General features: G+C 45.3%; 1 long non-coding RNA gene and 1 other non-coding gene across 4 annotated transcripts in view; both read left to right on the plus strand.

Moving 5' to 3' along the window:
* LOC128334506 (uncharacterized) overlaps positions 1–25,469 on the plus strand; it is a 317,003-nt gene that overhangs the window by 203,777 nt on the left and 87,757 nt on the right. The window lies entirely within an intron of this gene.
* On the plus strand, positions 21,287–21,361 carry TRNAT-UGU (transfer RNA threonine (anticodon UGU)). Its single transcript has one exon. It is a non-coding gene; the product is annotated as a tRNA-Thr (tRNA).

Below are 25,469 nucleotides of genomic sequence, written 5' to 3' on the forward strand. Positions count from 1 at the left end.
ATATGCCTGGGTTAGAGACTTCAAGTGGACTAGAGAGCTGTCATGTTGTTTAGTCTAGGCTAAGCTGAATGCTTTGGGGATGGGGAATGGCCATTTAGCCAAACTTGAAATTTCTCAGTAACCATATTTTAAATTGAGAGATTCGCTTGTCCTGGCATTTGATGAATTTGAACTCAGTCGTTTGCAACTTAATGGTGAACCAGTGTTGGCTTAAAAATATTTAAAAATAGAGTAACAGATATCTTGGTGCAGGCTGATCTCCTTACGGGCTTGAAAATAAAACAGAGCCCACAGTTCTATGCGATTAAACTTAATGAGAACAGGATGAGGATGAGAACAGACCTTACAGAGTTGCCTATCGGGGGACCTCTGACCCTTTAATGATGACAGCCGATGCCCTCTGCAGTCTTAGAGAATTGCTGTTGGGCTGTGCCTTTTAATTTAAAGTTTTATGTCTGTGGGACTGTGTGAGGTAGTAGATTTACCCACTATTTGAGCTATTAATAGGAATCATAGCTCAAATAGTGGGTAAATCTACTACCTCACATTATAAGATTCCTATTTATAAGGAAATGTAGGGACCCTGCTCTGACGTGTGTACTGGATTGGCTTCTGCTCCCCAGTGTGTTTTGCCTAATGTTTAATCCATGCCTGCTGTATTGTATAGAATTAACACCGTTGGTGGTAAATAAAAATTCATGCAGCTTATATTATGTGAGGTTGCAGAGTGCCTAAGACAAAAGAGGATGTGACATAAGTCAATGATGCTGTTGTGGCCTAGTGGTTAGAGTGCTGGACTAGGACTGGGGAGACCCGAGTTCAAATCCCTATTCAGCCATGAAACTAGCTGGGTGACTCTGGGCCAGTCACTTCTCTCTCAGCCTAACCTACTTCACAGGGTTGTTGTGAAAGAGAAACTCAAGCATGTAGTACACCGCTCTGGGCTCCTTGGAGGAAGAGCGGGATATAAATGTAATAATAATAATAATAATAATAATAATAAACACTACCTTGCTAAAGAGCACCAGGATTACAATGGGAACAGAACAGCAGAAGCAACACAGGGGGGACACTTTTAGTTCTTACAAGCTCCCACAAGCCAGCCCCCCACGGGGGTTGTTTTTTCTTCTCTTTTTTAACATTTATATTCCACTCTTCCTCCAAGGAGCCCAGAGTGGTGTACTACATACAGTACTTGAGTTTCTCCTCACAACAACCCTGTGAAGTAGGCTAGGCTGAGAGAGAAGTGACTGGCCCAGAGTCACCCAGCGAGTATCATGGCTGAATGGGGATTTGAGCTCAGGTCTCTCTGATCCTAGTTCAGCACTCTAACCACTACACCACGCTGGCTCTCAGCAAACATCCCTCCATGGGTTTTTCCTCACCTGGGTGGGCCCTGAGAAAGTCGTATCTCCACCGTCACAAGACCGGCTTTCCTCCATCCTTGGCCCTTCAGGTTTGGTCCTGCTTCACTTGTTCTGCTTAAGCCCCCAGCCTCTCCTAGGGAGTTAGGATTACTGCCGAATCCAATTCTGGCAACCTTTGTATGAACAGCCAACACTGTGCTAGCTGTTTGCAGACACAGATATTTTAGCCAGGCAAGATGTACCCCTTCCTTAAATTACAAATTTATTCCGGAGCCAAAGAAACGTCCTGTTACTTTCTTGCAAACGCTCTGTGTTGCTCTCTTTGCCAGTCGCCAACTTCCCTTGTTGAGACGAGTTGTTTGACGTTGGCTTGAAAAGAATCCATCACACAAGCCAAGATGTTCTTTTAATAAGGGAGACTAATAAATAAGAAAAGGGGGAATGTCGTTGGAGGAAGCAGAGCCTTGCCGTCTGTCTGACTAGAGTCGAACAACCACCTAAAGTGACGTGGAGATGAGTGAAAAGGAAATCAGATGGGTTCAGAATTAAAATCCTGCTTTGTTTCTTTGAGCCCGGACTGCTGTTTGCTACACACAGACCTCGAGCAGTAAGCACTCCCTGGACTTCGCTGAGCCTGCCACACAGTCCTGCTGTGAGAGAAAACATCTTCCTCTTGAATAAATACAAACAGGGGGCAGAGAGAGAGAGAGAGAGAGAGAGAGAGAGAGAGAGAGAGGAGGCTGGAAATTAATAATTGGGGAAAATCCATTTGCTTTAGTTCTCTTAAATAATAAAAAAGCCAAATCAACAGCACACATGATCTAAAAGCAAAGCTTATGTAGCGAAAACATTGCAATGAACAAAAACCGGGAGGAGAGAAACAGGAATAAAAGCAAAAAGAAGGTGTAAAGCTTTTGCATTTACCTACCTACCTATCATATTTATATATTGTCTGATATGTGGATCCCTAGGCATATACATAATTTAAAACACTACCCATATCAAGCAGGATAAAACCATTAAAACAATTTTATGCAATAAACAAGCCATTTAAGATTAATGAATTAACTAAAACCAGAGATGTAAGTTTTGAGTGGTATAAAAATATGTCAATCAATCAATCAATCAATCAATCAATCAATAGCTTGAGAAAACAGGCGTGGCTTAATGGTCGTCTTAAAAGAAGCTAGAGATGGAGAAGTTCTTATTTTGATAGGGACTGCACACTCCAGAGCCCTGGGGCAGCCATAGAGAAGGCCCTGATGTAAGGAAGCAGCAAGAAAAAGGTCTGAACTCCACTTTGATTGGATCAGGACCTGGAGTCCCACTGTCTCTATTCACAATAAATAATTTTTATTTCCTGGGACCTCCCTAGTAAACTGAGGTTCCTATTTTTTTTTCCTTTGGGGGATGTCTTGTTAAAATTTAGGTTGAGCCTCTTCCAAGAGATTCTAGCAGCAGTTAAGTCTTAGTAGACAGCTGGATGCATGTTGTTTCTAGTGTGCATGTGTGTGAAGGCATGTTCAGCATGAACACTAAAGGCAGCAGGCAACACACAGTCTGCCATTTTAAGCATTTTGCAGCTGCAGATAGATAGATAGATATCTTTATTTCGGTCATTGACCAGGAATACTTGCAGCTGCAAAGGCATATTGTGAACTGTTGATGCAGGGAATTTATATGTTATAATTCTATATTTACCAAAATTCCTTTCTTGGCTTTTAAATCAGTGGAGGGTAGCCTATTGAAGATTGAAGAAATGACAACATACTGTCAGTGAACTAGGGCTGTGTGACACTTGGAAGCCTCATTGGATCCAACCTGTTCGCCTGAACTGAACTGCCTTCTAGTTTGGACCTTATCAGGGCTGAAGTGAAGCATATTTGGCTGATTTTGGTAGGCTGAGAAGCAGGTGTGTAGGAAGCCGGTGGCGGCATGGGTGCAAACCACTGCTGGTGGCCCCTTGGTACCCTAGCCACACCCCTGCATCTGACATCAGATGCAGGGGGTGTGGCCACATGCAGAAACATGCTGTGTGGTACCCTTTCGAGGCCTTTCCCTGCCTCGAAAGGTGGCTCGACCCCTGTGCAAAAGCCTTGCTTTGGCCTGTCCCCCTGCCCCCGCCACTCTGTTGACCCTTGAAGGTCTTTATCAGATTGGGCACGAGACAGGTTGGAGGTGGCACATCTTGCTTCCAGAGGTGAGGGAACAGCAGTAGTGGGGGGGAGGTTGAGAGTTAAAATTTCTTCTATAAGAATTCTCTCTGCAGTCCTGGGAAAGGCACAGGTTCTCCTGGGAAATGTAGTCTTTTCTGTGGCTGCTCTCATAGCTGCAGTTACCTCTCACCTGTCTCTTGCCTCTTGCCCAGTCTGGTAAGTAGCTTCAGGGTCGCAGAGTGGTCAAACCTCAGCCTCAAATTGACACAACTGAACTGTTCTGTGATCCTGAATCATAGGTTCAATTCTTGAGCACCTTTGCTCAATGACCTCAGAAGAGCCTCCATGCAGACCAGTGTTCTTGGCAAGAATCTGTCATGACCACAGATCTGGGACGCCCCCCCCCCCCCCACCGCCCAACTGTAGTGGGGGTGAAGTGGACAGTTCAGGGGATGAGACCAGGTGGGGAGATCCTATGACCTACATTTCAGATGATCCAATACCTTGAGCAACTTTCACATCAGGAGAACCACGGACACTCAAGCCAGCATCTCCACCACAACCTGAGAACATAGCACTGCCTTCTTCCTCTGAGGAGCCCACTGAGGACCTGCCAGTTCTAGTAGACCACTGCAGAGCTGCCAGAAGTGGTGCTTAGAAAACAAGGCAAGAGCCCTTTAAGAAAAGAATGCCACATTCACACATAATACAGAACCGAGGGACCAGAAGTTCTGCCCTCCCCCTGCCACATGGTTACCTGTCTGCATTTGGATGTAACCAACGGGACTCTAACTGAAATCTGGGAGACTGCAGAGAGGAGGGGGAACTGGCTGCATAGGCTTCCTTCTGGAATGAAGGGCAGCCAATCACAGCTGGAGCAAGGGAGGAGCTTCCTCCCTCAACTCTGGTTACTCCAGCATGCAGCATTCAGACATAATAATCCTGGAATGGAACCGCAAGTAGGAGCTGCAATACCTACTGCAAACCTAAGGTTCAAATTGGAGTTAGGAGAGGGAAACCTTGGGCTGCTTCTGTTTCCGAACTGCGGTTGTACGTGTTTAGACTTACGAAAAATTTGGGATCCCAACGTGTGGTGCTCCAGATGTTGTTGAACTACAGATCCCATCACCACTAGCTACAATTTATTGTGTCAGGGAATGATGGGAATTGTAGTTCAGCAACATTGGGAGTGCCACATGTTGGGAACCCCTGGTCTAGCAACATAAGAGGGATGTTGCTCCAGCAGCTCCTTGGAGCAGACTACAAGTTTTTATGGCTGCTTCCCCAGGCGGACCAGATGGACCTATGATAGACAATATGGCTGTTTTTGCAAAGATTAACAGAGAAACCTCCTACCTAGTTTGGGAGCTGTGTGTGCTCCCAACTGGCCATCACAAGAATTTTGCAAGCAAAGGAGGAGTGGGTGGGGGAGGGAAGGTCACCTGTGAGCTGAGTACGGAAGTGGGTGGCAATGGAACATATGGACATAGGAAGCTGACATATACTGAGTCAGACCATTGGCCTATCTGGCTCAGTATTGTCTACGCAGACTGGCAGTAGCTTCTTCAAGATTACAGGCAGGAGTCTCCCCTAGCCCTATCTGGAGATGCCGGGAGGGAATTTGGAACCTTCTGCGTGCAAGCAGCCAGATGGTCTTCACAGACTGTTCCCATCCCATAACGGGAAGATCTTACAGTGCTCACATGTAGTGGGTGAGCCCAGAACTAGTACCCAGCTCCAGGAAGCTTACTTAATGTGACTCTTGCCTTTGTACCTAGCTTGCAGATGAGCATTTTCCCTACTAACTTGCCAGTAGAATTCTCACGGAGGCCAAATGAGAGTGCAACACAGCTCTCAAACTAGAACAGGAGGCTTCTCCTGCCCTGTTAATCATCATGAGAACCACCCTCCAGCTCCTGTGGGTTCCTTCTTGGAGCTGTCCAAGGTCCTGCCCCTCTTCCCTTAGAGCTGTCTGAGGTTAAAGTCCCTCCTAGATCCTTGCAGCAACAGAGCTTGTCCTAGAACTGTATAGAATCCCAGGAAGCAGCAGGTGTTTGAGGATGATGGCGATCCATAGCTCAGTGATAGAGCCCTTGATTTGCACACAGAAGCAAATATATTCCTTAGCATCACCTGTTAAAAATATTTCAGGTAACAGTTTGCTCCAATTGGGGACCACCACCCACCATCTTCCAATAATTGACTTAGTGGAATAATCCAAGGAAAACGTGTGTGTGTGTGTGTCTGTATGTGTGTGTGTGTGTGTGTGTGTGTGTGTGTGTGTGTGTATATATATATATAATGGATTTTTTTTCTTATTAAACCACCTTTCTGGTAGCGCGTGAGTAAATAGCTCCTTCTGCAGTCGTAGAACTGTCATGCCGTGCTTCATTGCAGTGTTATGGGCTGCCTGAAAACTCCAAGCCGCTATTAGACTTGAAAACATGTAATACATTAGTTGGCTTGAAACCATAAAGGTGATGTTTGTTTGTCATGCTACGCTCTGTGTGGTCTTGAGATCTGTGTGCTGTTGAAGTCAAATTTCACATCCTTGCAGCACACTGAAGAAATGTTATGGTTGTGCTAGTTTTTCTAAAATCTGCATAAACAACATAACTTTGTCAGAAAAATGGGAAATGAACAATTTGCCCCATCAGCTTACAATGGTCTTGTCAGATCATACTTTTTGTTTTTCTGTTGCATCTGATGTTGGATGAAAATAGGTTTTTGGGTTGTTGTTTTTTTTGTCTTTAGAGTAGTGATCACCACTCTTTTTCAAGCAGGGGCCACTTTGACAAGAAACCTTCAATGTGAGAGCTGTTTCTCACTGGGCTGATCTGCGCACAGTATTGTGGTTTTCTCAATGTTGGGAGGGCCCTTTAAGAGAGATGAATCCCTCTCTTAAGCGCTCTGTGGGGAAAGTACAGAAGAGGGCTGAAAGTAATCTCTGCACTCTTTTCAATATGGTTCTGGGCCCCAGGAGGGCCCCGTTTCCTTTAAAGGAGATGGTTGTCTCCACATGGTGCCAGGGAGTCTGTGCAAAGTATTTAGCTTTGGCCAAAACTTCACACAGGACCAATAAACAATTAGTTGGGGGTGGGTGGGGGCGCACTTAGGGTTGATGGGGTCTGGCTTAGACCTCCAGGCCTTACAATGAAGAATGGATAGCTTTAAGAGGTGTTTAGATAAATTCACAGTGGACAGGTCTATCAATGTCTACTAGTCTGAGGGCTATAGGCGAACTCCAGCCTCAGAGGCAGGATGCCTTGAAATACCAGTTGCACGGGAGTAATAGTAGGAGAGAGGGCATGCCCTCAGCTCTTGCCTGTGGGTTTCTCAGAAGCATCTGATGGGCCACTGTGTGAAACAGAATTCTGGAGTAGATGGGCCTTGGGCCTGATCCAGCAGGGCTTTTCTTATATTCCAAATAGCATTGCTTTCAAATGCTTTCTCTCTCTTCCTACTCTCTCCCTTCTGCAAAGTGCTACAGTAAATGATCAGTGTAGGAACATTTTTAACCTTATCTATCATACTGAAACATTTTTTCTGCCTCCAATAAAACATGTCAGAGTAGATTAAGGACATTCGGCAATGAGATATAATTCACAGATTTTTAGGAGCAAATCTGCAAGCACTGAAGTATTAAAGAGGCGGTGAATGCCTAATTGCGGAGATCTTGCCATCCTACCTTTTACCGAATTCCCCGAACGCCTTTTGGGCCTCTGTATCTGAAAATGCTCTTTCCCTCCAATGGCGGCGTAAAAGGCATAGCCAGGTACAGTGGCGGACCGTATGTCACATTGTATCTGGTGACAGTGCTGTGAGAGATACTGCTGTTCTAGTACATTCAGCCGTGCTTATCTGCTACATGAGCGCACATTACTTTCCATGGGCCTGGATCACTTTGGACAGTATCATTAAATGCCACGTCATTACCTGTTATGGAGTAGTGCTTTTGCTTGAAGGGCCTCCTGGGAAGCATGCAACAGTGGGGGAAGACTGATGGGGAAAGATGGAACCAGCATTAAATTTTCAATGGAAGCACTATTGACTTTGACTTTTCAGGAGCCTTATCTGTTAGATGGTGTTTGTCACGGAATCCGTAAAAGCGGTGGATGTTCGTCAGTTGAAAGTTGCAGTCAGTTGAACGATGTGGACAGGTGAAGGTTCCAGAGGGAGCAGCTAGGCTAGCATTGAGCTGGAGGGGGGTAAATTGAAGGTTTATTTATCCAATTCACTGTCAAGGTCAGGCTTGCTGGAGAGCTGTCCTGTGTGTGCATACAAAATGCCAAAAAATCCTGGCAAATTGTCTGAAAGGAGCTTCCAAATGACTGACCTTTGTACGGTGCGTATCAACATGCCAGCGTCTTTTAACACGATCCTTAGAGCACATTAAGTGGTTTGTAAAATCTGGCTTTTAATGTCAAAAAAAAGAGAGGAAGAGAAGCCATAGTAACTTTTTGTTGTTGTTTCCAGCTGTAGGGGAGGGGGAGGGGGAAATATAACAATGGATGTAGTGCTAACAAACAGATTTTTTTTTAATAAAAAGGTTCATAATGGAGCTCAACTAGTGGTGCTTGCCAAAATATCCTTTGAAGCATTAAGTAGCATCTTTCTCTATTAAGGGAACAATAAAGATTAATCAATAAGAAAATGTATTTTAATGTCGCGTTCAAAACTCTCTGTTTAGGTTTGTTGCTGTTTACTCTCCCATGCAAGTAGAAGTTGAATCTCTCTCTCTCTCTCTGTGTGTGATGTGCAAGTTGCTGATAATTCCCCCCCTCTATTTTTCCACCTTGACTAATGCAGCTGAAGCAGGGTTGGTCTACCCATACAGCCAAATGAGGTGGTGGAATCCTGAGATATTAGAATGGACTGTCCCATTTCAGGTGGTGGTGGATGCCATTTTGATTGTGATTTTTGAATGCTGACCTTTAAAAAAACACACAACAACTTAGGGGTACAGACAGAGGGAGAATTAAGGGAGTGCTCCTCACTTAAAATGTTTTTTTGAGGGAGAAAGACACTTTTGCAGGGAAAAAATTATGTTTTGGGGACGGACTGAAGACATGGGTCAGTGGTTCCCAACCTGGTTTGCTCCAGATGTTGCTGAACTACAACTCCCAGCACCTCCAGCTTCAATTTATTTTGGGTGGGGATGCTGGGAGTTGTAGTTCAGCAACCTATGGCAGGACCTAGGCTGGGAAACACTGATATGAGTTATTAGCAGGAATGGCTCGTTCTAATGAGCCAGGTGTGTGTGTGCCAAAGAAGGCACAGCTTTCCTTCTTGCTCAGTTTGTACCTCTCTCCCCCATTGCAACCCACCTCAGTATTAATGAGAGTTGTGCTGCCTGCAGGTTGGTGGTTTTCAGGTAGAGCTGCATGGGCTGATCAATGATTAACCAGCCCATGCGGCTCTACCGGGTGAATGGCCAGCCTGCAGGCAGCGTGACTCTCGTTAATTCTGGGTGGGGCACAGTGGGAGAGAGAGAAGAAAACAGAGCTCTGAGAAGGAGAGTCCACTGTGCCTTCTTTGGTGCCCCTCCCCTGGGGGGACCATGGTTAGGGAGAACTGTACCGCTGTAGGAACTCATGTAGACTTTCATATGAAGCTCACCTCAGCAGTGTTCCCTCGAAGGTGAGTGCATTTGTGTGCTCATGCATTTTCTGATGTCTGCTCAATTAATTGTAGATCCCGCTCAGGTTGAATTAGGAAGGCCCCACTCTGAATGCATGTGCACACATACTGCCTTGATACTGCTGCCCAGAAAAAAACTCATTCTGCACACAGATGAGGGAAAAAAAATAGAGAGAACACTGCACTCCAGTGTATGGCTCTGAAGATAATAGGCTCCACCCCCTGAACCACCATTTTGTCCCTGGCTCCAGCTGGTGTCACTCCCTCGGTAGTGGAAGAGGCAAACTGGTGGAAGAGTCATTGGTAGAAGAGTCAAACTAGAAGTGTCCTGAAGCATGTGCTATGTAACTGCATGAGTGTGCTTTTTTAATTTACAAATGTTATTGGCATTATATGGTTTATAAACATTTTCCCCAAATATCCCCCTTCCCCATAACCACCCTGCCTACCCTATGCCAGCCCTCCTCACTCCAAACCTGCCTTCTTCCCCCACGTTAGTTGGGTGGGGAGTGAGAAAAAAGGAGAGATAGAGGAAAAGAAAGAGAGAGAAAAAAGGTAGACAAAAGAAAGGAATGAAGAAAAGAGAAGAAAAGGAACACATCCCTTTACATCTAGGTAAGTAAAAAGGTTCTTATTCTATGTATAGTTCAATGAAGTTGTTCCAGACTTCTGACCATTTATCTGATTTATTTGCCTTGATAAGAGTCCATTTTGCATGTGCTGCTAACTCAAGCAGGTCATGCATCCTGTCCTTGGGTCATGCATCCTTTCCTGGAGTGCTTTCCATTTCTGGAGTAGTCATCATTTGGCCACTAATAGAGTTCTCTATATCCATTGTTTAGAACTTGGACTTATTCTCCAAGCAGCCAGGATGTACCTCAATACTGCATTTAAGGCCTTCACATGTGGGACCCCAGTTGGCTCAGGCCCCCATGGCAGTAATTTAACAAGGATTAAAGCTCCCATTGAAAATTTCATTTCATTTCATTTCATTTCATTTAATGAGTGGTTTTCTACCTGTTCAATTCTGCTTTTTTACCATGGGATGGGGCCACCTAATGGTGCAGTGAGGAAGTAACTTGCCTCGGGAGCAAGAGATTGCTGGTTCGAATCCCCGCTTGTATGTTTCCCAGAGGATAGGAAACACCTATATCGGGCAGCAGCAATATAGAACCACACGGCTCTGTGGTTGCCAAGAGTCGACACCTACTCAATGGCACAATGTTACCTTATCATGTGATGGGATGCTTTTATACCATGCCATGGGATGTGGTGGCAGCCACTAGCTTGGATGGCTTTAAAAGGGGCTTAGACAAATTCAAGGAGGACAGGTCTATCTATGGCTCCTAGTCTGGTCGCTATGGGCCACCTTGAGCCTCTGAGGCATGATGCCTCTCAATGCCATTTGCAGGGGAGCAACAGCAAGAGAGACGGCAAGCCCTCACCTCTTGCCTGTGGGCTCCCCAGAGGCATCTGGTAGGCCACTGTGGGAAACAGGATGCTGGACTAGATGGGCCTTGGGTCTGATCCAGCAGGGCTCTTCTTTTGTTTTTATGTACCCAGCCAAATAGCACCCTGAAGCCTGACCCACAGCATGGTGGAGGGAAAAGGATCAGACCATGATAGAGGCAAAGATTTTCCCCGCCATGCTCCTGATGTAGATTGGGACCCCTGTGTGCTCAGTAACAAATTAAATAAAGGCATGCATCTGCATAGCCAGTGGCAAAAGAAACAGACACTTTAGCCCTAAGACAGAATGGACGGGCATGAGGAAACCTTCAGCCCAGCTTGACAAGGCAATTGATGTTCTTTGATTGGAAAATAGAGCAATTTCTCCTTTTGATGGTCCCCATTCATTTGGAAGTTGTAGCATCAAGACCTGGCAAAACACAGACGGTTGCTGCATCCCACCATTAAAAAAAATTGCCATGGTCCTCTGTTTTCAAGCCTCTCAGTATGGGATTGATGGTAGAGAATAGGCTGCTCTTTTCCCCCCTTCCATCCTTTGAGACGCCACTGAAGGCTTCTCTGTGCTCTGAAGCAGCCAGCACTGTTCCATGACCTGCTGCCCCCGCTATTTCATCTTGGGGCCCTGAAAATGATTTTGAGCATCTTGGCGTGGAATGATGATTGAGTATATCCCTTGCTCCCTGTGCTTGAAAGTCTGCCGAGGCTTCAATAACATATGATGTAAGCACAATAGCTTTTAGGACATAAGAGGCACCGGTGAAAGAGGCTGTCAAGAACATGCTGAGGTATCTCTCCTAATAACATGCTATAAAATTAATCAGCATTTGTGGCTTATGTTGCCGATGAGGTGGGTGGCGGGAGTCTCCTTCTTTAGAGATCCATTCTGCATGGTAAGAGCAGTCCGCTTTAGGAGCAGTAAAGTAGTTCCTTGATTTGATCAAAAGAAAAGAAAAGGTGCTCTGGCTACTAAATGATGACTATGATCAGCTAGATTAAGGGTATATTTAATGCATAGTCTTTTCCCATGTAGCTGAAGTGTTGTGACAGGTGCTAGAGATCCCTAAGGTAGAATTCCTGGTACCCTCATCATCAGAACTTCTCTATGATGCTCTATGTGTGTGTGTGCTGTGATGGGGAGAGGGCTTTAGCTCGTTGGTAGACCAAGCAGACAGTTCCATGTTTATTCCTGGAGATCTCTGGTTAAAAGGATTAGGTGACAGTAGGGCTTGGCCAGTTTGAGTTGGCTGATTGGTTTGAGCTGGGCTTGACCTTGATTGGTTCGAGATGGGCTTGACGGGTTTGAAGTTGAACCACTCTGGCCTCAGCTGGTTTGAATCTGAACCAAATGGGGCCTGGTTCGAACCAAGCTGGTTCGGAACTCTGTTGGTAAAGGGGGATCTGGTGAGGTACTTACAAGCTCCCCCCACCCTCGCTGACCTCCCCCAGAGTAGGCAGGGCCAGCGGCAGCCTGGTTCAGTCCTTTCTTGGCCTGGTTTGGGCCTCTGCGCTTGTGGAGGTCATTTTAGTGAACTCCACGCTTGCGCAGAGGCCATTTGTGTGACTGTGCATACAGCCATTTGCCCCCTTGCCCCTTTACTAGTAGAGCTCCGAGCTGGTCGAACCAAGTCCAATTTGACAAGGGGAAAAACCGAACCGGGAAAGCCAGTTTGGTGCCCACCTCTAGGTGACAGGCGTGTTGATGGGGAAGACGTCTGCTTGAGATCCTAGAGGGCTTCTGCCATTTGGAGTAGACAATGCTAGAATAGATGGACTTGATGCTCTGTCTCAGTACAACTGGAATAAAACTGACACAAATCTGTAGTGCAGGTCTTTTTTAAATTGTGCAGCTAGGCACAAAATGTGCAGTTCTAAAAGAACATTTATGTAGTTCAAGAATTCAAGTCATGCAAAAGTTGTATTCTGTTAGAGGATATAAAAAGTGTCTGATAAGAATGAGAAAAGTAAAGAGAGAACCCAGATCCAGGTCAAATGTACCCATTTTTCTTTCCCCGCCAAAGACATTTCCCGCAGGTTCCACTGCTGCTTCCCACAGAGTCTTCAACAATGAATCTAACACTCTTCTGCAACAGTGCTGTCAAATTCCCAGTTTTGATTATTTCCCCCCCCCCACTCTGCATGGGTTTCTAAATGCCATGGACTGTGACTTTAGGCAATGAACAAAGTATGTGCATGCACAAAGAAAACACATAGGTGTGTGTTGTAGTGGCAGAGTTCTGTAGTGGCAGAGCATTAGGCAGTTCTAAATTGTCCATTAAAAGCCCCGCTGTGATGTCAGTGTGCCCTTAGGTTTCTAAGCAAAGATCCCTCTTTCACAGTTACTCCCCAGCAACTGGTATTCAGATTATTGCTGCTTCTGAACCTGAAGAGGGTTCAAGACTAGCCATCATTACTTGTAGCCATTAGATGGTTCACACAATGATTATTGAGGTAGGCGACACCTCCTACCCCTTTTGAGGAGCTGTGTACTCTCCCAATTTGTGGCCATTGGTGAGTGTAAAACAAGGTCAGAGGTGGGGATCTCGATCCTGCATGGAGTCCAAGCTGGGTGGGAGGGTTTTTCCTTCTACAGAAGGATCTCAGTATTTGCAAGGGGTTCCGTTCTCTGCAATTCCTGCATATAAGGAAACTACAAATACTGAGTAATTGAAGCAATGGGATTGGAGGGCTTAGGTTCCCAGAGGTTTTTAAAAAAAAGGTGCCAGAAATGGGCCAAATTGCCTGAAAATCATGGGGGGAAGTGCCCTACTGTACCCACTCTATCCCTAGCTGTCCAACAATGCCCTCAAAATGCTGCAATTTGCAGGTTTGTTGAAGAAAAAATTGTGGGTTAAAAAAACACGAGTTTGTTATAACAACCCCCAAATAGGCAAAAATGGCTGAAAATCACAGGGAAAGTGCCCTACTATGTTCGGTATGTCTCCAGCTGTCCAGCAACGCCCCCAAAATGCTTCCATTTGCAGTTTTTAAAGTCCACAAATCATGGTTTCCCTCCCTGTTTTTTAAAAACAAGCCAGAAAATGGCTACCTTACACAATATGGTGGGCGGAAATGAATAGGGAAGAGACCTGGTCTTGCGGTAGCAAGCATGACTTGATCCCTTAGCAAAGCAGAGTCCGCCCTGGTTGCATATGAAAGGAGACTAGAAGTGTGAGCACTGTAAGATATTCCCCTTAGGGGATGGAGCCACACTGGAAAGAGCATCTAGGCTCCAAGTTCCCTTCCTGGCAGCATCTCTAAGATAGGGCTGACAGAGATTCCTGACTGCAGCCTTGGAGAAGATGATGCTGCCAATCTGTCTAGACAATACTGAGCAAGATGGACCTATGGTCTCAGTATATGGCAGCTTCTTATGTTCCTATGTTCCTATGACCTTCTGCCCACCCCAGACCCATGGATACGTGAGTCAACCCTTTTCCTGCTGTTTCCCCCCACATATACCAAGGCTGGGTGCCAATTACCAGACCGCAGATACATGAAACCATGGATGTTGGATCTACGATTGACAAGATTCTCCTATTCTTGGTTTCGAAGCTAAGGATGGAATCTGGGTAGGGAATCCTCATCCTACCCAGCTGTAGCTTAGCACACAATCAAGATTCCCACCTCTGACCTTGTTTTGCATTCACAGATGATCACAAATTGGGAGCATATACAGCTCCCAAACTTGAGTAGGACACTTGTCCTACCTAAGTTCCGATTGTGAGTACAGCCCTATCGAAAGGCTTGTCCTCTATCAATTTATCTGATCCTCTGTAAAGCCATCCTGGCTAACTGGATGTCAAACTGCACAACTAATGTTTGAATTGGGTCTTTGATTATCCGAGGTACTGCCAGTATGTCAGTGATAAAAAATCTTGAGGTATCTTGAATGTAAACAAATGCACATACCTTTACGAGTTAAAATCTAACCCAAAAGTTGAAACATTTGAGCTCCTAGATCAGATCCCATATGAAAAAGATTACTACTTTCCAGCTGGGTAAAGCTTAGTAAAAATTGTGAATCAAATTTCCAATGTGTATGTGCCTCTGATGTGTAGCGGGGAGGTTATCTTTGTCTTTCTTCTATTAAATCTACCCATTTCTTTGGTCTAGAGAGCCTCATCTTGTAAAAAGATGGCACAATACTTTTTGGAGCCAAAATGCACTTTCTATTGCACATGTCAGAAGAAGTGACAAAAGACAGAAACTCGTATAATACTATCTGTGAACCAAAAGGAATGTGTCTTGTTGACCATTTAGGACAGATCTAATCCTGACTGAAACTACTTTCGCTGCCTCTCTGCAGGAAAGGAGGAGAGGAGAATTGCAAAGTATAAATCTGATGTGCATCGTCTTGATGAAGCAATAGATCAGAATGCGAAATCCTTTTGAGAAATTATGTAACCTCAGTTTGCCTTGGGTGGTTCCCTATAATTTCAGCAAATTACTTCATGCATTTTTTGTAAGTATCCTTTTTGTAGGTATGTTTCACTGGATTGTGTTGTCTCTGAAGGTCCTGTTCGGGTGTTATGAAAGTGGAGGTGCACTGAACATACATTCTCGAGAGCATGCTGGCAATCTCCACTCCTGCCATGATGTATGCTAAAATCCCCATCCCATCTTTGTCTGCAGAGAAAAATTCTACTCACTGGGAGACCCTTCCCACAATTAGAACACTGGGGAACTCTATTGTTGCAGGTAGAATCTCTCCATGACTACAATGCAGGGAGTCACCACAATTGGGTGAGAGCATCCAAAGAACATGGGCCAATTGCTTGATCCCCCCCCCCATGTTGCCCACCTCCACTGCCATGCCGCTGTGGCACAGTAGGAAACAAACAATCAACTGTGAGCAGAGCCAGGCAGGGGAAGAAGCAGTGAGTGAAGAGGTGGGGTGCTCTGGATTTTGCATCTGGGTCATCTTCAGTCTGGCTATGCCACTGCTACAGTGGCTGCATTCACACATCACTTGGAACCACGTGGAACATGCCACATGGAACTGCGGGCCCAATGGAACCGGGGTTCCGCTCCTCCCACCCCCGCTTTCCTGTCCACATTCGGACGATAGGGAGAGCGTCCTCTCTGCAGTCAGCAAGACTGCAGAGAGGATGGGGAAACTGGCTGTGTGGGCTTCCTTCTTGCTTGAAGGATAGCCCACACAGCCAATCAGGGAAGGAGAGAGGGAGGAGTTTTCTTCATCAACTCCAGTCTGGCCGAATGCAGCTTCCAGTGCTGCTTTCGGACAGAATGGAGGCTCCATTTGCCCTTGGTTTGGAGCAGTGAAACTCACTACAAACCGAGGGGTCAAATTGGAGTCTCCAGAGCACAACCTCAGGTTGTGCAACAGATGGGACTGGAGTTGCAATGTTCGGACATTATGGTAAGGGACACAGGTCCCTGCAACTCTGGTCCCCTGTTACATGTGAATGTGGCCTGTGTTTGTTTCTTCAAGCACACTGATTGTGGAGAGGAGGGCAGGAATAAAGAGTATGGGGATAGGGCTTACAGGTGCTCTTTTGTGAACATCATACTCTGGTTTCGAGTCCATGACTTGGGGGTGGAGGGAAAGCACTCCCCCTGCCTCCGTACCCAGCTCTCAGATGAGCATTGCCCCCTCCTCTCACCTTGCTTGTAGAATTCTCACGATGGCCAATTGGGAGGATACATAATTCCTGGACTAGGGTCAGAGACTTCCCCTACCATTTTCCCGGTCATGAGAACAAGCTTACTGTCTTTTTGCAATAGGTGGGAGAAAAGCAAAGTGATTTCCAGTCTTTTATTTTAAATCACTTTAATTCACATTGACTTCATTTGCTTAGATGCCCTATATATTTCTAATGTGGGACCAGGGTAATCAAAGGACTGCCTACTTCAATAAGGACCTGCCTGTCTGTGACTGCCTTCAGTTGAGGTTCTCCTCCCAAGTGCTCCACCATGTGAGGTGAGATAGAGGCTACTGGAGAAAAGGACTTCTCAACAGGAGGTGTCCAGGTTGTGTGGAACATTCTGGCCACGTACACTTGCCAGGCAACCAGATGGTCCCCCCCCCCCAGCAAACATTTCTGTTTACTTAGGCTTTTGATGGCATTCAGCAGTGAAGATTTCCAGCTGTAATATGTGCCACTGTTTTATTCTGTTTTAACAGGTTTGGTTGGTTCATCGTGGTGTTTTCAAAAGTATCATAAGCTGCCTTGGGAACCAATCGTTGGTCAAAAGATGGGATATACTTTTTTTCCCCCTTGTGGAAAAAATAAGCAATTATCTTTAAGTATACCAGGAACAGTTATATTCCTGTGCTGGCCATTACATAAGACTTAACTAGTGTTTAGGAACTATCATTTCCGATAAATTTGTGGCAGCTCCAGAAAATGCCAGACTTTTGAGTTCCCCACTTTGTAACATGAGGCAATGTCCTCTCATTATCATGCTGTGTCTCCCGCTGCCGCCCCCCCCCCAGCAGTAGTGGAAGTTGTGGGGTAGATTTGGGGAAACATAGCATGATAACATGATAATAGCTCAGCTGAATCAAGCCCAAGGCCTATCTAGTGCAGCATCCTGTTTCGCACAGTGGCCCACCAGATGCCTCTGGGGAGCCCACAGGCAAGAGGCAAGGGCATGCTCTCTTTCCTGCTGTTGCTTCCCTGCAACTGGTATTGAGAGGCCTCTGAGGCTGGAGATGGCCCATAGACACCAGCCATTGATAGACCTGTCCTCCAGGTCTATACAGGGAAGTGAGGCTATACACTATGGAGGGATGTCACACTCCTCCTCAGATGAGCCCTCTAGGATAGTTGGAGTATCTCTCAGAACTTCAGCAAGGCCTCAGAGTAGCTTATCACAGAGGGTAGTCTCATGCCCCACGAGGACTTGTTCACTTCACAAGACTCTCAGGGGGGAAAGAATGCCTCCCCAGATCTCAAACCGAGTCACAGGGCTCTTGTCAGGGTGAACTTTCCTCAGAATCTGGCTCCTCATCATTGGCCAGCTGGTCTTTAAATAGCCTCTGGCAGACGGAGCAAATCTTGTGAGATCTCAGCTCTGGTCAAGATCTCGTATCGAAATCTCATCTGACCTCCCCGAGATCTTGTGAGACATCTCTGCCATTCCAAGGGATGATGCCTCGGGATGGCAGAAGCGTCTTTCTCCGGCATCTTTTGGTTATCTTTCTCCGGCATCATGCCCATATTCTTCCAAGGAGGTGGGCTCAGAAGGGAGGGATAGAAGGATTCCCTGTGTTGGGGTGGCAGGGAATTGCCAGCCCTACCAGTGGAGCTTTAGGAGGAACAGCCACCCAATCTCCACGGGATCGCCTGCCTGGTCTCCCCAGAAGGGAAAAAGAGAGACTGTAACATGGACTGACAGTTCGGATGGCATTCCTGTGTGTAGAGCACATGTATTTCTACCTCTATATGCTTTGAAAATTTTGTGATAGGGTTTCTCTCTACCATTTCCGAAGCATATAGGAAAGCTGTTGCTGACTCCTTTAGCAAAAGGCCTATTATGTATAAGTTGTATTTAAGAAAAACAATGATGGGGTCTATGGTGTTTAAATACAGGCAAAAATGAAAGTGTATTCTCTTTTCCTTTCTCACACACTTTCTCTATGGAGATTGTCAGTTCCTCTGGAAAAGAGGCCTGCTTAGGATCTCCAGCCAAGGGGTGTCAGCTAGTCTTATTAAGTTTATCTTTCTGTGAAACAAAAGCTTTCCAATAACGTAAACAATATCTACCAGCTAAGTTTCAGAATTTCATGTTAATGGCATAATCCCGTTTTGACCTGTTTCTTTACACACACACACACACACACACACACACACACACACACTTTCTCAACATGAAAAAAACCAACAAAAAACGTGTACTTGAGATTCCGGGTGGCTTTGTGTGCATGTTGAAGCTGATCCACACGATTTGAATGCAACACTGATAATAACATGTGGTAACTCAAGGGAATTGAACATGATACAGTTGAAGCAGTTTCTTTTAGTCCTCCCTTAATTGGCCAGGTTGTAGTTCAGCATGTGATATAGCAGTATAATTTATTTTTCCTGCACCCCACTGTGGTTTGAATGGAAATATGGGTGAGTGATAGGGAAAGAATGTAACCCACTGTGAGGTGTGGAGTAGGGATGTGCATGAATCGGTTCGGTACCTCCTTAGGGAAGTGCTGAAATGGCTTGGGCATCCGTAACCGAATCGTTTCACTGGATGCAGTGAGTGGTCCCCTCAAAAAGCAGGTAAGCAGGTTCTTACCTGCTCTGCTGCCACCCCACCACTTTTCTGGGCGTGGCACTCACTCTACCAAAGGCTGTGTGTGGCTGCAGCCCTGTTCCCTACAGCCTGTGCGTGGTGTCGGCATGAACATGGCTGCCGCACATGCGCAGCAGCCACATGTGGGCCAACTCCATGAACAGACTGCAGGGAACTGTGCTGCTTCCCAGTGCCCGCAGGGAACAGCGTGCACAGCCTTTGGTAGAGCAAAGAAAAACTCAGGGGGGAAACGGGGCTGTAGTGGAGCAGGTAAGGGCCTGCTTACCTGCTTCTTAAGGGAACCGTTCCCCGCCCTACCCGTGTCTGCCTGAGCCCATTTGGGCACATCCCTAATGTGGATCCTCATCTTCTGTTTTTGCAGAGCAGTATGAGACCTTGTCTATCTACCCTATTTTCCATGGTCCATCTATCCTGAAAACTATCCAGCAACCAGTAAGCAGTAAAATTATCCAACCAGAAAACTATTTAGCAACCAGTAAGAAAATAGTTTCTGGTCGCTGAGTGAGTCCTTTACCTCTGTATCCAATTAAAATGGCATCTCGTGATTGTCGGGCAAAAGGAAAATCTATTGTGGAGTCAGGAACAATGGCTGACACGATGAGGAAAATTACTCAGAGTAGTCCCACTGAAATTAATTCCATGTTCCATTGAAGTTAATTTCAATGGGACTACTTTGAGTGATTTTTCTCATTGTGTCAGCCAGTGCTAGCAGGGACCCTCGAGGAAGAGTTGAGACATATATTTCCTCCAGAAACTGTTGGGAACTGTAGTATGGACAAGTTCATTATTCAGTTAACATCTGAAATCTTCAAGTTAAGAAGTGTTAAATTTCATTGATTTCAACAAGAAAGAGATGCATTTTAGTCTCAGCACCGATCTCACTAAAGGCTTAACATTGGCTGTATTTTATTCCTATTCTGTTCCTTGAGTCTCTCAGCCTAACCTACCTCATAACCATGGACACTGCTCTGGGCTCCTTGGAGGAAGAGTGGGATAGAAATGTAAAAATAAATAAATATTTTTGCCCTCCCTTCATCATATCCTTAAGATCCGTATTTCGAATGAAACAAACAAACAAACAAAAAAAGCCAGTTATTTAATTCCAGATGCTCAAATTGAATTTCCTGCTAGGTTCAACGGTTACATAGCCTTAAGTAAGTTTATGCTGGTTCTGAGGAAAGATCTGTTTTCCCATTTGTTTCTTGGAAGTCCCACCTAGAAGTGGTACCACTGGAGACCAGTAGGGCTTCCTCATTGGCTTCTTTCCACCACCTGACCAATTCTTCCTTGCTTAGACAAGACTTTCTCTGCTGATGTTTTTTTATGATGCCAAGAGACAGGATATTTTAATTCTGGGGATCTCAAACTTGGGTCCCCAGGTTGGTTGGACTACAACTCTCACAATCCCCAGCTGCTATGGACACTGGCCACTTGCAGTCCAACAACATCTAGGGACCCACATTTGTTTGTTTGTTGGTTTAACATATTTATATACTGCCCTAAACCTGTGTCTCTGGGTGGTGTACAACAAAAGCAGTGTTAATTAAGCAAAATTAAAAATAATTAAAACATTAAAATCATGTAAAACCCCAAATTAAAAACAACAACTATTAAAACGATGCATCTAATTAAAAGTCTGGGTGAACAAATATGTCTTCAGTGCCTTTTCAAAAGTTGTCAGAGATGGGGAGGCTCTTATTTCAATGGAGTGCATTCCAAAGCCCAGTGGAAAAGGCCCATCCCCAAGTAGCACCAGACAAACTGGTAGCAACCGTAGATGAACCCCTCCAGATGATCTCAGTGGGCGATGGGGTTCATGGTGAAGAAGACGTTCTCTTAAATACCCAGGGAACCCTTGCTTTGATCTGAGAACCCTTGCTTTGATGTTTTTATTGTTTCTCCCTCTTAATCTGTTATAAACTGTTTTATTAATTTAAATTGTATTTCCAATGAATGGTTTTGCTTTTCTTGATTGCAGTGTGTAGCTATTGTTGAACAAAACAGTGGTGGTGGTGGTGATGTCATTGGGCCCCTGACAGGGAGGTGACCCATCAGTTGAGCAACAGCTTGCTCTCTCCTCTCTCCTTTCTGACTCTTTGAAGAAGAAGGTGGGGATGGGGGAGGGTTTCCCATTTCCACTTTTCATCCCAGGGCCTGCTCCAGCCTTGCTTTGTCCCTGCTTCATTGTACACCATTTCGGACATTGTGAGAAAGTGGTATATACACCATGAATGTGATTGTTACACATAGCAAGGAATGCCTTGCTATGTTCTCTATATGTACCAGCAACCTTAGGGTCTGAGTCGCAGGCCAAGCCTAACTGAGCTAACTGGAGAGGTAGTATGATGCACTGGAGTCACAGTATTAGAACTTTATACTTATGGTGAGGCCATAGTTCAGTGGTAGAACATCTGCTTTGTATGCAGAAAGTCACAGGTTCAATCCCTGGCTTCTCCATATAGTGCAGGAATAGATTCTTTTCTGGAACCCTGGAGAGCAGCTGACGGTCAGGGGAGGAGAGCTGGTCTTGTGGTAGCAAGCATGAATTGTCCCCTTTGCTAAGCAGGGTCCACCCTGGTTTGCCTTTGAAAGAGAGATGTGTGAGCACCGTAAGATATTTCCCTCAGGGGATGGGGCTGCTATGAGAAGAGCATCTGCATACTTGCATGCAGAAGGTTCCAAGTTCGGTGTAAACAATTCTGAGCTCGATGGACCAGTGGTTTGACTAAGTAGAAGGCAGCTTCCTGTGTTCCTAGATGATATTGAGCTAGATGTCCAACTCATTGAGAAAGCAGCTTCCTATGTAATTAGTCCAGGGCCTATTTAACAAAACAACACCTTCTGTGTGCCACACTTGAAGCTCTGTCTTTACTCTTGCTCTGGTTCAAGCAACAGTATTTGCTTATGCCTCCAGCTTGGGTCAGAGAATAAATGCACCAGGTTTGGATTTGGGCACAATCATCAGCCACATCAGGATGGCCCTAAAAAATGGAAAAGTAAGGCTATGGCTACACTCATAACCAAATTTGAATTTCCAAATGTAGCATTTGGAACTAGATTCCATCATCTGCTGAGCTTCTGTGAACTTTGGTTCCATAGGCAAAATGCTACAATCATATGCAATAATGATTTCATGGGGGGCGGGGGGAGAAAGGCAAATGGACTTTGGAAAAAAAGGGGTTTGAAGGCAATTATATTTATATTGACCCCTCTGTTTTCTCATCCTCTTGTGCTATCTGGTACTTGCTTATTATTATCAAGCTGACATCTCCTTCCTTTGAAAGGTTGTCCGTCACACTTTGAATCGTTCCTCTCCATGGTTACATTTTCTAATCAGTTCACATGATTGAGCTTACATCAAGTGATGCTTTACTTAATTCCTTTCCGTTTGTGTGGTGTGATTCTTGGAGGGACTCTCGTCAAAAATTTGGAGGGTCCTGTCAGTTTGAAAAGAACATGACCTTTAAATTGTATCAGTATGTTTGCTGGTGCATAAGGGAAAGGAAAAGGTTTGTACTGATGGAAAACCACTCTAAAAATGAAAAGTAATTCACTTGGAGGCAACATGCATGGAAAGTTAAATTTGTTTGTGTTTAACTGGTTAAATAAGTTGAGAAGGATGTTCTAGGAACCTGTTAAAGGAAATCCAAATACTTGTATCTCCCCTCCCTCATTTATTCTGTTGTGTTTGGTGCTTTGCTGGGTTTAATACAATGAGTTATAGGATCTAGTTATCATAGGATATCAATAAACTGTGGTGGTCATATAATTATTGTACATATCATAACTGTATTCCTCAGCCTCAAGAAACTCTGTATTGGATGTTCCCAGAAGACTTATATTTTAGACGATGTGCAACTGAAAATTGGCCTCAGAAACAGTGTTTCCTGTCATAGGGATCCCCAGGTGTTGATGACTACAGCTTCCATCATCCCCAGCTGAAGAGGCCTCTGGCTGGGGATGATGGGAGTTGTAGTCAATAATACCTGGGAATCCCTGTGACAGGAAACACTGCTCAGAAGCCTTTGTTCTACCCAGCCTGTGTCATGGAACTTTGCTTTCCCAGGTGGAACCATTGGGTATCATTATCAAGAACCTGTTACCAGTGATGTGGCTGAAGAACAATGGCTTATTAAAGGCCCACATGAACACAGTTATGTACTGCTAGATTAATGAATCAATTTTTCTGAGAGCATCTCACAAAGAGATATGTATCAAGGCAGCTGGTGGTGCAGTCTTCCAAAGGTCTTCTCTTGCTGACCCAGCAAAGGAGAGTAAGGGTGGGAGGAGATCAGCCTACAGGGATTTATGACTCCTGAAGCATCAGATGCATGAACATAGAGCTTGCTAGCCTACTACCTGTATTTATGATGTGAGTAGTAGAAAAGTCTCTGTTTCCCTCTTGGAACTTTCACAGGCAACAATAATTAACTAATCATGCTGGAAAGGAAAGGTATCCTGTGTTCTCCTCTGGGTAGGTTCCAGTTAGGTTGGTACAAAACACAGTGGAATTGTGATATGGGGCCACCATTGCATGTTATGGTTTTGGAACTTGACTGGAGCCATTTTGTCCTGGAGACTTTTCCCGTTATCTCACTAGTCCCAGACAGCTTGGTACCACTTGCACTGTTTATTCTTTGTGAGAAGATGTAATGGAGTTCTGCTTCAGAATATGGATCCATTGCACCATAAGGGTTGAGGTCTAGTCCCAGTTACTAGAAGCAGAATGATGATGGGGTAAGAGTGCCTTGTGGAGTTACTGATGGCGCAGTGAGGAAGCAACCTGTCTAGATTGCAGGAGCCTGTTGGTTTCAATCCCAATTGGTGTGTTTCCCAGAATATGGGAAACTCCTATATCGGACAGCAGCAATATAGGAAGGTGTTGAAAGGCATCATCTCATACTTCATGGGAGGAGACAATGGTAAACAACTCCTGTATTCTACTGAGGAAACCACATGGCTCTGTGGTCACCAGGAGTCAACATTGACGTGACGGCACAAATCTTTCTTTTTAAGAGTGCCTTGTGCTGCAAAAATGGCAGTTGAAGACTCCTTTCCTGGTCAAGGGAAAATCTGATTATGTAATCCAAGGGTTCCCATCCCATGGTACTGCAGATGTCACTGAACTACAACTCCCATCATCCCATTTATCTATAATAAATTGTAGCTGGGGGTGATGGGAGTTGTAGTGCAGCAACATCTGCAGTACCATGGGTTGGGAACCCCTGATGTAATCAATGAGTGGTTCTTGATGGCCAGAAATTGAAGAACCATATGACTAATCCTTGGGCTAGGTTGCCAGAACCTAAGGGGTATACTCGTGGGTCAAATGGACCGTAACCCAAAGTTTAGCTTTAAAAAAGCCAAACCTGCCAATGAAGGCTTTTGTTTCCCAGTCAACTGGGTCTTCATGCTACATAGCAAACTGCTCTTTAAGCTGCTATCAAGAGCAGGTTGGTAGTAGTGACCAAAGGGGCCACCAGCTATGACTTTCTGTCTGCAGAAATATCTACATGGCACCAATGTTAATCTCTTTTAGACCCCGTTAAAAACTGGGCTTTTGATGGATTATGGCTCTCATTTCCTATCCTGCTGTTCCTTTTAAATCGGATTTCTTATTTTGATCTCTATTTTTGCTGATTGGGTTGTTGTAAGCTACCTTGAAGGCTTGTCAGCAGAAAAGTGGGATGAAAATAGTCTTAACTAAAAAAGAGGGGATGTAAAAAGGATTTCCCCAAAGGCAGGAAGTCTAAGGTGGAGAAATGTATGAAGCTACCTTATTCTGGATCAGAACCTTTGGTCCACCTAGATCAATATTATCTAAGCTGGGTGGCAACAGCTCTCTCAAGTTTCAGACACAGGTATTTCCCTGCCTTACCTGGAGTTGCTGGGATTTGAGCCTGGGACTTTCTGAATCCAAAAGGTGTGCTTTGCCCCATGATAGAGAACATACTTTGCATGCAGAAGGTCCTAGTTTTAATCTCAGTATTTACAGTTAAAAGGATCAGGTTGCATGTGAAAAGGAATACCTTGGTTTCAAACTGAGATAACCACTGCCAATCAGAGTAGACTGTACTGGCCTAGATGGATCATGGTCTGGCTCAGCATAAGGCAACTTCATATATGTTGAGAAAATCACTGCACAAGAATCAGGAGCATAGGGAGGCTAGCCCCCCTGGCCCTGCTCCCCACGTCTGACGCCAGATGTGGGGATGTGGTCTCCCTCTCAAATACGGCTGCATGGCCCCATTTAGAAGGGAGATTGGCCCGTGCTGCATTGGGCAGTGTGGGCCAGAGCGACTCTCCCTGCCTTAAAAAGAGAGCCTTTCCGGCCACATTGCCAATGCAGCATGGGCCGATCTCCCTCCTAAACAGGACCGTGCAGCCCCGTTTGGGACGGAGATTGATCGGCCCCACTGAGTTAGGAGCGAGACCAGGAGCGGCTTTCTCTGCCTTTAAGGCAGGGAGAGGTACTCCGGCTATGCTGCCAACACAGCATGGGCCTATTTCGGTTCCAAATGGGGCCTTGCGGCCCTGTTTGGGACTAAAATAATGCCCCTCCATG

The sequence above is a fragment of the Hemicordylus capensis genome, chromosome 9, assembly GCF_027244095.1.
Source record: "Hemicordylus capensis ecotype Gifberg chromosome 9, rHemCap1.1.pri, whole genome shotgun sequence".
NCBI lineage: Eukaryota > Metazoa > Chordata > Lepidosauria > Squamata > Cordylidae > Hemicordylus > Hemicordylus capensis.